A 13,939-nucleotide genomic window follows, 5' to 3' on the forward strand; every position below is an offset into this window, starting at 1 on the left:
TCCCTTGATGCCATTAAGGCGTTTGATTCTATATTTTGGGAGTGGCTAGTGGCGGTTCTAGAGGGTTTCGGCTTTGGCCCAGGGTTCATTAGGTCGATCAAGATACTTTACACCAAGCCTAGGGCCAGAGTAAAAACTGGAAAATACATATCTACGACCAGGGAAATATGCAGGGGCAATAGACAGGGATGCCCACTCTCCCCCATGCTTTATGTATTAGGACTGGAACCTAATGCTATCTATTTTCGAAAACAATTTTTTGACGCGGGGATACGGCTGGGAGGTATAGACCACATTATCTCTCTCTATGCAGACGACGTACTACTGTATGTCAGAGATCCACACAACAACGTGCCCACGATGCTAGACGTCTTAGATAACTTTGCAAAGGTTTCAGGCATACAATTTAGCAGGGTGAAGTCCTGCCTATTCCCTCTAGCAGGCCTCAAGAAGAAAGACATAACAGAACTTCCTGTGGTGGGGATACAGTGGGAGCTGACCTCATTCAAATACTTAGGGATACACATAATGCATACCCCTACACTAATGCACGTGCACAACACGAAGGCTGCAATCCCCATCTTGAGAAAATCCATGAACTTCTGGGCGAAACTTCCCCTATCCATGATGGGCAGAGCCGCAATAATTAAAATGATTGTTCTTCCCAGATTCTTGTACGGGTTCCAAAATATACATTACTACATCAATGCACCTTTTTTCCGCCTGTTGGAAAAGATACTTTGAGATTTCCTGTGGGGGAAAGGTAGACGCAAAATAGCACTCACCACCTTGGCACTACCATACACCCAGGGGGGAATCCAACTCCCAAACTTTCAAAAATACTACCTGGCAGCACAGCTTAGTTTTGTCACCAAATGGCTAGCAGATGAGGCCACATCTGAGACGCCTCTGTTGCAGTCCCTGATATCCCCGTTGTATATGAGAGAACTTATTTGGGCCCCCACCCACCTGATGGAAAAATTTGGCACAGGACAGAAATCCTTACCGGTGCAAAGCGCCAGTATTCCCCGGACATACCACTGATTTCGGACCTATGCAGATCCGTCGTAGATCTACAACATCTCAGACACTGGGAAAAGAAAGGGATATACTCATGGGGGGACCTATACACAGATGGGGCTTTTAAAGATTTTGAAACACTTCAGGAGGTAGACATACAGGCCAGTTCCTGTGGTATCAAAGGATGAGAACCACAGCTCGAACCAAGTGGACGTTATGGCCGGAGGAACCGGATTCAAACCCCCTGATTACATTACTGTATGCCCTGGGAGAAGGATGGAAGCCGGTGTCCCAGATCTACGGCCACCTAAGTGACATTCCCAACCCACGAAGTGCCGATTTGAAAAGTAAATGGGAAATAGACATGGGCCGGGAAATGACGGATGGAGAATGGGAGAGGGCTTTGACATATCCCGGAACAGTCTCCAGAAACCATAGATTTAGACAAATAAAACTCAACCTGCTACAACGAACATACTTAACCCCCATCCAGGCTGGCAAAATTCAATAAAACATTGCACTCCAATTGTACATGGGGTGGAATGGATAATGCAGACTTGATCCACATGTTCTGGTTGTGTACCAAGACGCAGTCCCTGTGGACTGCCATACAGCAGACAAGCGATAATCTAGGGTTGACCAGATACAAATGGACCCCAGAAGAATGCCTATTGGGCACATATCCCAAACCGGCCAAACTTAAGCAACTTGCCAGACTAATGGACATTATGTGCATACTGGCAAAAAGGACAATTGCAATGTCTTGGAAGAAATCACCTGGGCCTCAACAGAAAAGTTGGCACAGTGAACTGAAACGCTGGGTATGAGCAGAAACAACGGCTTGGGAAGACAGTGTAGCCAGATCTACGGACGCCTCGAGTATGACCCTGGAGGCCTGGAAAGAACTCACAGGCTCCCTGTTTAACCCCTCAGATGACAAGCCCCCATGATCTGGAACAAATCCACGGAAGGCGGACCTATGAACCGAATCAGAAGAACCTGAGACTAACCAGCTGCAACCTCACTGGGCCCTTATAGGCACAAGCCTCCTTTCCCCCCTCCTCCGGACCAGCCTGACCCCCCCGGTCCACAAAGCAGCATTAGCTCAACGGAAAGAACAACGGGAGAAAGTTAATGTTGTAATGTTAAATTGTTAATGTTTATGCCGAAACGCTCATCCTCTAATCACAGGCATATTTATTGTCTTGTAACTGTAACAAATAACAAATGCCAATAAACAAATTTGAAAATAAAATCACTGTTTGTCGGACTATATGCACAGCATGAATAAGTTACTTACCTGTAACTGTTCTCCAGCATGGGTCTGGCATGGATTCACATGCTCATGAATATTCCCCGTCGTCAGGCTGGGACTCCTCGGTAAAGAAAAAAAATATCAGTTTCAGTTTCGTTTCTGAACTGTCTTTCTACTAATAACCAATCACTGGTCTCTGGGTCATACTGCCCCCAGCCAATAACTGCCCTCTACCTAAACCCCTCCTGTGGCAGCCATCTTCAGATTTGGTAGCACGTAAAGTTGCAGTAGGACCAAGCGAAGAGCCGCAGAGGTGTTGGAGGGAGGGTTTGCATGTGAATCCATGCCAGACCCATGCTGGAGAACAACAGTTACAGGCAAGTAACTTGTTCTTTCTCCAGCATGGGGTCTGGCATGGATTCACATGCTCATGAATGCAAGAATACATAGCAGTACACACATGCACAATCACGGGAGGGGGCAAGGCTCAACATTAAGCATTTCAACAACTCAACATTAAGCACCACTTACCTCCTCAACAGGGTCACCTTCAAGCGAACAGGTTGCGCAGAACTGCTTGGCCGACTCTGGACTCCTCCCTGGAATCCCGGTTGATGCAGTAGAATTTCGTGAAGGTGTGCGTCAACCTCCACGTAGCAGCCCTGCAGATGTTCAGCAGGGGCACACCAGACAGGAACGCCGTAGTAGCAGCGATTGCTCTGGTCGAATGGGCTCTCCGACGACCAGGCAATGGTTGTTTGCCAACCGGTGACAGTGCATGATGCAGCCGGAGAGCCATCTGGAAATGGAAGCCTTGGTGAGGGCCTTCCCTTGGTTCACAGTGCCAAAGTTCACAAACAGCTGTGATGTCCTCCGAAAACTCTTTGTGCAGTCCACGTAGAACTTCAGCACTCCAGCCACATAGAGCAAGTGCAAAGTCCTCTCAGCCGGCGACGAAGGCGACGGGAAGAAAACGGGTAAGACCAAGGGCTCGTTAAGATGGAAGTCCGACGGCACCATGGGCATGAAGGAGGGGTGCGTCCTCAGCACTACCCTCATCTCATGGAATGTCAGGGACGGAGCCTTACAGGAGAGGGCCTGGATCTCTGCGACTCGTCGTGCGGAGGTGATGGCCACAAGAAACACTGTCTTCCACAATAGGAATTTCAGATGCGCAGAATGTAAAGGCTCGAATGGCGGCCCCATGAGCGTGGTCAGCACCACATTGAGCTCCCATGCAGGGGCCGGGGCCTTCACCGGCGGGAACAAACTCCTTCACCAGGTGGGGAGACCAGAGCGACAACCGCCCCGGAGTTCTGGTGTAGCAGGAGATAGCCGCCAGATGAATTTCGATGGAGGCATGCACCAGCCCCGCCTTGGGCAGCGATAGCAAGTACGGCAGCTCTTGATGGGCCGTAATCCGCAGAGGGTTGATCTTCTGTGCACGGCACCAGACAGAGAACCTTTTATGTCCATAGCACTTAAGAGTTGCGGAAGCCCTGGCCTTGGCAAGCACCTCCTTGCAGTCTGCCGGGATATCCTAGCCTCCGAACTCTAGTGCTGCAGGAGCCAGGCCTGCAGGTTCAGCAATCCTGGGTCGTGATGCAGGATCGCGCCTCCTTCCCTGGCAAGAAGATCAGCATCCATTGGCAGCTTGACTGGAGGGGACGCTGACATTTCCAGAAGGTCCGGGAACCATATCTGTCTCGGCCACGCCCATGTGTTGAGGATCATCATGCACCGGGACTGTCTGAGTTGACTGATGAGTCGCAGAAGCAACGGGAACGCATAGAGGAACAGGCCGTCGCAGGGGAAGGATAATGCATCCCCCAAGCTCCCCTGCTGCGGAAACCTGCTGGCGAACCTCCGGCACTTGGTGTTCGTCGCCGTCGCGAACAGATCAATCTGGGGCTTGCCTCATCTTCGGAATAGGAGATCTACTTGATCTTGTTGAAGCTCCCACTCGTGGCAAGAGCGCAGCTCGCTGCTGAGTGAGTCGGCGACTGTGTTCTTCACTCCTGCCAGGTGAAAGGGTACCAGGAACATCCCCTGGGTGACGGCCCAGTGCCACAAATCCTGCGCTTCCTTGGAGAGAGCAGGGGATTTGGTGCCCCCATGCTTCCGGATGTAGAACATCGTGGTGGTGTTGTCGATGAAGACCCATACCACTTTGCACTTGAGGGACAGAAGGAAGGACCTGAGGGCCCAGAACACAGCCCGGAGCTCTAGGACGTTGATGTGCAGCGATCTATCCTCTTGGAGCCAAAGGCCTCTTGCGTGGAGATCTCCGGTGTGCGCGCCCCTTTCCTCCAGGGAGGCGTCTGTCATTACTGTTTCCTGGTGCGCTGGGGTCTGGAAGTCCATGCCCGCCGCGAGGTGCGCGCGGGTGCCCCACCACTGGATCGCTTGTCGGAAAGCCTTGTTGAGGGAGATCTGGTCTTCAAAGCTTCCCGCCACTTGTATCCAACGGCCGTCAAGGAACTCCTGCAGCGCCCGCATCCGCAACCTGCACAGACGCACGAGGTAAATGCATGACGACATCATGCCGAGCAGGGACTCGATGGACCTCACCCTGGCAACTTCCATGGTCAACAGCCGTTGTACCTTGCCCAGGATGGCTTTTTTATCCTCTCCTACGACGGTGAAGCCAGCCGCGTCACTGTGTTGAGCCTGGTTCCCAGGAACAGGGCATCCTGTGATGGCACCAAGCAGGACTTTGCATTGTTTATCGAGAACCCCAGTTCTGTGAGCAGGAGGACGGTCCTCACTGTGTGGTCGACGGTGAGTTCTCTTGACCTCGCTCGCATGAGCCAATCGTCCAGATAGGGGTAGACGTGGATCCCCTGGAAACGCAGCTGCACCGGTGCCAGGCACTTGGTGAAGACCCTTGGTGCTGACTTCAAACCGAAGGGCAGTGCCTTGAACTGCTAGTGCCGCCCTTGGACCACGAAGCGCAGAAACTTTTGATGTCCTTTATGTATGGGGATGTGGAAGTATGCATCCTACAGGTCCAGCGACGACAGGAAGTCCCCTTCTTCCAGCTGTTCCAGCACGTGCTGAAGGGTGACCATACAGAATTTTTGAGATTTTATGTATTTGATGAGGCGGCGAAGGTTCAAGATGGGTCGCCAGCCGTCGGTCTTTCGGACGAGGAAGTACCGCAAGTATACTCCGGAGCCCCGGAGTCTCTTCATGACAAGCTCTATCGTACCCTTTTCCAGCATTGCTCGTACCTCCAGAAGTAGCTGTGGAATGTGATTTTCTTTTCTGGCCACAGGTGGAAAGGTGGGGCCACTTTCTTTGGCACTCCAGAGTGTGTCCGTGGGCCAGGGCATCCAGCACCCAACAGTCGGTGAAGATGGATTTCCACACGCTGACGAAGTTCGCCAGTCGGCCTCCCACCGGGGTGCTCGGGTGGGGGCCCGATGTCACAGCCGGTTCAGTCCTGCTTCACCAAGGCCTTGCCACCTTGGGCCCCTTGGCAATGACGACGATGTCCACCAGCCTTGCTGCGGCCTCTATAGGCTTCCTGCGACGAAGAGCGGGCCGCTTGACGGTACGACAAGCTGCTGCCGAATCCTTTGGAGGCACCTTGAGCATTGCCACCGGAGGTCCGAAAGGACAGCCGTCGCTGATGAACCGTGTCCAATGCATGGGCCGTCTCGGTGTCTGCCTTGATGGCCTGCAGTGGCTCGCCAACCACCATGTCGAACAGGTTGTTCCCGTCGAAGTGCATGCCAAGTTCCCTGGTCTGTACGTCCTGACGGAAGTCTGTGGCCCTGAGCCAACCGCGCTGGCGAAGGCAAACACTGTTGCCCATCTGGCGAAACCTGGTGTCGGCGATGTCCGTGGCTACCGTGATGGCGTGGTTCGAAGCCACCTCACCCTCTTACAGGATTTCAAGGGCTTGCGCCCTCTTGTCATACGGGAGAAAGTCCAGGAGTGGGGTGATTTTAAACCACAGCTCCCTATTGTAGCGGACCATGATAGCGAGAGCATTGGCCGCCTTGATGGTCGTCGCTGCCGACGAGATGACCCGACCTCCCATGGCGTCTAGCTTCTTCCACTCGCCGTCCGGCAGGGAAGTGGAAGTCGATGCCGTCGCCCTTGCCAATTTCTTCTTAGCCGCCGCAGAGACCACTGAGTCCAAGGAGTGCTGCGCCCTGAGGCACATAGGAGTGGAGTCTGGGACCCGGTACTTCTTCTCGTACCGGTGTCTCTTCGCAGGGGCCGTGGATGGGTTCTTCAGAAGGGACAGTCCTTTGTCCCAAATGTCGTCCAACAGCTGGACTGAGAGCACGGTCTTCCTCTTGGCCTTTCGTCGTTGATAAAGGAATCACTCTTTCTGCTCTTTGGGGCATAGCTGGAAAAGCTCCGAGGCCCTGGCGATCATGGCGTGAAACTAACCAATTTCATCGGGAGGGGAAGCCCGGGGAGGGGGCGATGGGATATCTGTGCAGTCGTAGCCGGCGTCGTCGACGTCCACGTCTCATCCCTCGGCAGAGGGGATGGAGGTGAAGGATGGAAGGGTGGGGGTGGGTGGACTCGCCTGCGCTTGGCTGGAGGGCTACCCGACGGTCCAGGTACCGCTGGATCATCCACCAGAGGTAAGGGCAACCTTGTCCTTATCTCTGTGCACATGGTGTGCAGCGCTTGCAAGATGTCTTCCGACCTGTCTGTCGGCAGTGGCATCGGTTGCGACGGGAGCGTCGGTAGAGGCGTGGTCTCCTCCGGGTCCTCGTCAACCTGCCGTTCTTCATCGGCTCCAACCTCGCTCTCCACCTCTGCCTCGTCGGGATCCTTCCTGTAGGCCCTGACCTCATCAAACCTCTTGTCCAGAACTGACTTGATGACAGACAGCTCGTCCTCGGAGGATGTATCTGAGTCCGCTAGGACTACCGTGCCCCCCTTCTTCTCGGGCCGGGGCTTCATGGGGGTCTTTTCGATCAGCTGGAAAGACGATTCCCTCCAGGATGGCAGGGCCTGGAGGTAATCTCCACTGGGGTTGCCTCTGCGGGCTTCGCCAGGGGTGCCACGACTCCCTCAATCAAGGCCTTAGCCGGGTGAATCTGGGCCTTCACGACCTTAGGCGCGTCCGAGGCCTTCACCGTGGGGGAGGGGGGTCACTGCCTCGCTCCCTCTTGGCTTTCCCCGTCGGACTGGCCGGGGCTTCTCCCGAAGCTTACCCGTGTTGTCCGACTTCCTTTTCATCAAGCCGGAGCGTTGGCTCGTGGTTGACGGCGTCAGCAATGTTGCACCCGGCCTGGCAGCCGAGGAGCCTGAACAAACGGTGCTCCCGGTGCCCACAGACTCGCAGTGCTTTGCCTTCTGTTGGGCCCCCATCTCCGGAGCACCCTCAAAGGTCTTAGAAAACAGCTCAGACTTTTTCGCACCTGCTGCCGGGCTGTTCGCCTATAGCCAGTCAGCGAGTCATTTACGACGGTCCTTCATGGTCTGGACAGACATGTTCTTGCAGAACGCACAGTCCTACTACACGTGCGACTTGTCGGAGTGTAGGTAGTAGAGACACTGGGAGTGCTCATCTTTCTTGAAGACGTTCTGTAGTCCACATCCTGTGCAGATCTTAAACAGATTTCGTCCAACGGTGTCGAGTCTCCGTTGTCTTGAGCCATGTCCACGCAGGGTAGGCCTCAAAGCTCTTTCGGAATCCTCCAAGAAGTGAAATTCGACAAATATTTACCCTTGACGGACATAGAAATTTCCGAAACGGGTCCCCATTAATCAGAAGATGAATCGGTGGAGCTTGAGGCTCGATTTGACCGAAAAAATAAGAGTAAACTCTTTGAAAAAACGCAACATGCAGTAAAAGCTCGAGAGCTAAGCACAAGGACTCCCAACACTTGAACATGCGGTAAAACTCTGAAGATGGCTGTCAGAGGAGGGGCTTAGGTAGAGGGCAGTCTTTGGCTAGGGGCAGTATGACCCAGAGACCAGTGATTGGTTATTAGTAGAAAGACAGTTCCGAAACGGAAACTGATTTTTTTTTCTTTACCGTGGATTCCCAGCCGGACGACAGGGAATATTCATGAGCATGTGAATCCATGACAAACCCCATGCTGGAGAATATATGTTTCTTGGTTACAAGGTTTTATTCTGCACCTGATGCTTGCAGGTATTGTAGCTTAACATTTTGGCAGCACTTGCTCATTGAATAAATATATTTTATGGAAATAGCACCATCTATTTTTTCCATGAATGTCTTCTGCTTGCAAGTAAAGCAGTCTGGAGGTAGTCAACCTCTAATAAGGCCTGAAGGGCATTACCGTTTATTTCCTAGTTCAGGGCCAGCTCCCTGCTTGGCTGCAAGGAAATTTGTTCTTGACCGGGACAGCCATTATGTACCACACTCTTAGGCCACAGGCCCCTGCCCGGCAGGAAGATTGAGGGCCAGGCAGGGGGGTTTAGGTGCAGTGGTCATGCTGGGTTGCTTCCTGGGGGTTTTGAAGGGCGGCAGGTTGGCGCCATCACCCAGGTCTCCAGGGCAACAAATCAAGGGAAAGCTCAGGAGCAAGGAGGGAAGCCAGGCCCAGGAAGCAGAAGGTGCGAAAATGGGCAGCAAGGGTGGCAGCCACAAACCCGCCCCCACGGGTACAAACAAAGGAAAGAGCCTGCATAAAACGGGGGCCGCGAGCACTGCAAAAAGACGAGCACATCCATAACGGATAAGCTTGTTGGAGGGCGGCCACACAACAATTCACGCTTCCCAACCCGGCCACCCCAGTAGAAGGAGGTAAAGGAAGGTGTTGAGGTGGAAAAAGAAAGGGGGGAAGAAAAGGCCGGGTAGCAAGATGGTACTCGGGCAAGTCGTAGGCGGCACATGTTAGAGGAGAGTATGCCATTTGGATTGATAAGGGGCACCAGCCAAGAATGGAAGGAAAGAAATCTAGAGAGGCAAAAGTCCAGCTTGCAAAATGCAAAAAGGGACTTGCCAGCAGAGCTCAAGGGACAGTGGGTAGGCCACTGTTAAGGATCGGGACGAGCTCTGGAGGACAACATAGCTGGTGTCAGGCATCTCTCTCCAGGGGCACAAGGTGTCCAAAAGCACACCTTTGAGAGAGTTCTTGTTTTCATTTTGTTGTAAATAATAAAGCCTACGGCCAAATCTTTATTCAGACAAAATATAGTGCAGCGTGGTTATTACAGGTATACAGGGTGTGGGTAAGAAGCAATGGGTGCTTGCCCTACTCAGCCTAGAGGTATAAGCATGTGGATCACACTCCCTGCTCGGGAGGTAGATGGACCTACTTTATTAAGGGGAGTAGAAGACGGATATTGGTGCGGCTAAGCCGTCTGCCTACTCGGCAGGGAACTACTATCAACAGGGGAATGTGTTGTGTTACATTGCATTTTCTGCCAACTTGACGGTGGAATATGCTCTTGGAAGGAGTTGAGTTCGGATTGCCTCAATTTTTCTTTACATGTGCTGCTCTCGCATGTGATGCAGCTTAAAGCTTTGCCAGCTTTTATTGTGGTCTCAGGTGCAACATGGTTTCCCCATCTACTCCAAGACCACCATCCTGCTTGCATGCAATTTTTCTGTCACTGGTTATAGATGCCCAATTACGTATTTATGCACATTAACTAGATGAATATAAAATTTCACACTGTCATTTTATTTAAAAAATATCAATGGTTGGAGTTCTGAGCCAGAAGTAAAGAAAAGACTAGCAGGCGGTCCTTTCTCCTGCCATGGCTCCACCTTCTGGAACTCAATCCTGATAATGGTTTGAAATGCCCAACATCCTTCAGTTGCGCAAAACACTAATAAAGTGGCCATTTAGAAAATGCCTGTTAGAGGGATACCGATCTAGCTCTCCTTCCTTCAACAGTACACATTTTAAGGTGTATTTGCAAACATTTACTCCATTTCTAAGCGAGTTGTTTTGTTAATCTATTTTCGGTTTCCTTGTCGCTTGATCAAAGATACACCGTTGTGTTTGCCCAACAGTAATTAATTAGCAAAAAAGTAGATCTTCGTAATTCATGCGATAAGGATGAAAGAGATATTCAGATTTCCATTTTTATATTTATTTTCTTGTGCAAAAACCTCAACACGTGTTTCACCACTAACATGTGGATCCTCAGGAGGTAAGTACTGATTTTGTTAACAATTTGTTCCTTCTGATGGTTTGGCTTGATTTGGCTTATTTGCGCCTCAGCATAAATCCTTGAATTTTGAGGTCTAATCTGAGGTGTTTTGAACTTCCAATCTCTTGAGTTGTATGGGCTGGAGCAGAGAAGGAAGAGGATGCTTCACAGCCTGGGAGTAAAAGGAAGCATGCCGATGTCACCTGATGAACCTTGTAACTGGATTAAAGTATCCTGATGAACATACTTGCGGCTTACTAGAGTATCCCTTTGAGCATCCTTCATACTTTAGTTTTAGATATCAGACACAAACAAATGTAATTGTAATCATTTTCTTCATAAGATATTTCAAATAAAATGTTTTTCGACTTTTGGCATATTGATTCTGACGCAAAAACAAGCAGCAGACAATGTAATGCCTTGCAAAACTTTCGGAATAGTCTACTAGTATATGGCATTTCGGCAAGCTGTTAAAAATGCATCATAGTACGTTGGTTGTAAGGAAACGCAGCAGTGCAATTGAATGTTGAGTTTGCAGGACATAATGCACTTTAACCCTTTTAACTTTAAGCTGGGTGGTGGTGTGGACAAACCTCTTTTCTCAATAAAGTATGGGTCAGAAGGTCGTCTGTCGTGGTTGGCCAGTTACAGTCTTGTGTTCAATGGCAAGTTAAATCTAAAGGTCTGGAGTCCTGAACGATGTCTACTTATACCGATTATGCTATTATGCTCAGTGTCAACTAGGACAGCGGTAGAACGACAGAAAAAACAACTTGCCTTTGGCCTGTACTTTGATTTCTTGATTCTATTAAGATCGTGGGCCGTAGCTCCAGGGGTGTTGCTAGGTCTGGAAAAGATGCGGGGACACGCTCATTTTGGGACTGTCGCACTAGGGGCTAGCTAGCGTTTTTGGTTGTAACCCCTGAGCTTCTATCCTGGGCTACAACCGAAAGACTCAGGGTTATAGCCCCCTCAGCCCCTCCTGAGCTCCCCCCCAGCAACACCTCTGGCTGAAGCTGCCTAATATGTTGATTGTGGCTCATGAACTATAAAACAGGTGGTAATCAGGTTCCCCTTGAAGGGTCACAGGCCGGGGGTGATCAACAGCTGGTTTCAAGGAGTTTTAATATTCACTGTGAGATAGCAAGAACATCCCTCTTTATAGTGTCCAAGACAGACAAGTGAATTAGTGGACGTGGCATGTAAGAATTAGGTTGTTTAGTGAGAAAGAAGAGTACCAAACATCATGTATTTCTTCTATTCAGAGTCTGAGCTGCTGGAAAAGGCGGCAATTATATAGTCATACATAGATGGGTAGATGGGTAACTCCGAGCTGTGCAAGAAAACGAATGTACTGCTAAGTAGAGAATGAAGGTTCATTCCAAAGGAGAGGAGCTTGTATTCATGACATTGACAAAAGACTTTGATTTAGAGGAATCTCGGAAGGATTGGAGGATATATGTATGATTAGGGGGATAAGGTGGTCATTTTAAAACGGGAGTGGCACTTTAGAGGGCTAAAAGAGCTAGTGAAATGTAAGAAATGGCAGCCCTGGCCTCTTATTAAAATAGCGTGAAAACATGCTTGGTAAGGAACTGTAAAAGTTGCCAAAAACAGCTGATGCCTCACCCAAAAGGAAGCAAAATTAAGTCAGCGTACTGTTGACTAAACAAACCTATATATACAAAAAGGCACCCAAAGCAAGAAATATTCACTTTAGGATGCTGGTTACATACATTTACCAAGGTGCACTAAAAGACAGAATAGCAGCACAGTTCTTCTAGGACCAGCACCTGTGCAATCAAAAAGGCAATCCACTGCACTGGTCACATTTCTTACTATTTACTGGGCCAATTATGCAAGCACTTCCAGCAAAGCAATAACCTAGACGAATGTGTGTGCATTGAATTACCTCATTTTCTCCAGCTATATCCTATGAAAACGTAAGGTTGAATGAATGGTGTATGTCTGCTGTGGCTATGTGTTTGTATGGCTTTCCGTATGGCCAAGTCTGCCATGGCAAATTCACACAGAAATCACAAGCAAAATTAATGCATTGCAAGGACCACTCATTTAACATTACAAAGCAGCTGAAGGGGCACTTTCAGGACGTGAAGAAGGGGTTGGGGAGGGATCATCCCTCTGGCAATGGGGGGGGGAGATAAGGAGGAGGTGGGTAAATGATGGTACGAAGGAGCTGGCAATGGATGCTAAGGAGATGGTGAGAGGAACCACGTAGGAGTGGGTGAAGAAGCAAACCCTTAATATTGATGTGCCTAATGTGAGAAACCCAAAGGTGTCTCACTTACTAGTCCCCAGGGATCTGTCATCCAGGTGGCCAGGACACAGCCATCACTATTGGATCCAGTTCCTGGGGGTGGACTAGTGCAGGAGGATCATCTGGATGGGGGTCCTCGAGGAGTCTAAGTGGGACACCGATGGGTGAGACGCGGTATCCCCATTCTTATAACACCTTTTCCCCATCCTACCCCATAGGATACTCCAACACACTACCCCCCCCCCCCCTTTTCCGACACCAACACTTTTGCGCACCACAAAAGATGGACAAACACCAGAGCCGTTTACCTGACATGTCCCAACACAAGGGTTAGGCAAAGTCAGGCACTTGACCAGAATCACACACACCCGACGGCCCTTTCCCTTCCCCAGAGGATAAAAGGTGGAGCACGAGAGCACAATACGAGCAAGGCAGACCGCACGACCAGAGAGCCAACTCAGCAAGACAGTTCAAGAGGAGAAGAAAGACGGCACAAATCGAGAGGGTGCCAAGGAGAGAAGCGACCTTGCCCTTTCCGACCAATGGACGTGAAACTTCTGCAAAAGGAATTGCAAGACCACAAACAATAGCCAGCTGCTGTTGCAGCAGATGTCAATGGTACACAGGGCCCTCCTCCGCTGACAACCAAGCCGGGGAGAGACACTTGTGTATAGGCGCGTTATAAATGCCATATCATATCATATATCATGGTACTGGCCTTGACTCCAAAGACAAAAAAAGCCAAGCGGTTCATCACAGTCGGTGAATCGAGGGGAGAGCTGATAAGAAACCGAACTGTGGTGAACAAAAGTAGCAAGTTGCTAATTAAAGTACAAAGAACTATTGATACGCAAGGGGAAAGCCAGCTATAGAGGAGTCTGGCACCACGTGGGTGTTCACTCGAGAAACTCTGGGCGATTACCCTTTTGGTGAAACTACAGTTACCAGAAGGGCCTTGGGAGAAAGGCGAGCAGGGGTCAAAGGGGCCATACAGGGTCTAGTAAAATCCTCTGTACAGTCGAAAGCCTTTGACCGGCTGATGATTGTGAAGCTAAGAAAACTATTCATTGTAAATGGGAAATATTGGCAAGAGTGAACCTGACCAAGGGATGCCAATAAAGAAAGGGCGATGCCAAAAGTCCCTATTAAAAGTGTGTTCACAAGAGTGAACCCAGCAGAGGGATGTCCAAAGTGAACTGTTTCCTGAATATCATAAGAAGATTGTGTTGAAAGCCATAGTGAACCCGGAGGAGGGAGGCTAACGGTCGAGAATGGTC

At 50.2% G+C, this 13,939-nt stretch overlaps 1 protein-coding gene across 1 annotated transcript in view; it reads right to left on the reverse strand.

Moving 5' to 3' along the window:
• HIBADH (3-hydroxyisobutyrate dehydrogenase) overlaps nt 1-13,939 on the reverse strand; it is a 1,418,622-nt gene that overhangs the window by 1,131,410 nt on the left and 273,273 nt on the right. The gene's annotated exons all lie outside the window — the stretch shown is intronic.

The sequence above is a fragment of the Ambystoma mexicanum genome, chromosome 2q (assembly GCF_040938575.1).
Source record: "Ambystoma mexicanum isolate Mex_15411 chromosome 2q, UKY_AmexF1_1, whole genome shotgun sequence".
NCBI lineage: Eukaryota > Metazoa > Chordata > Amphibia > Caudata > Ambystomatidae > Ambystoma > Ambystoma mexicanum.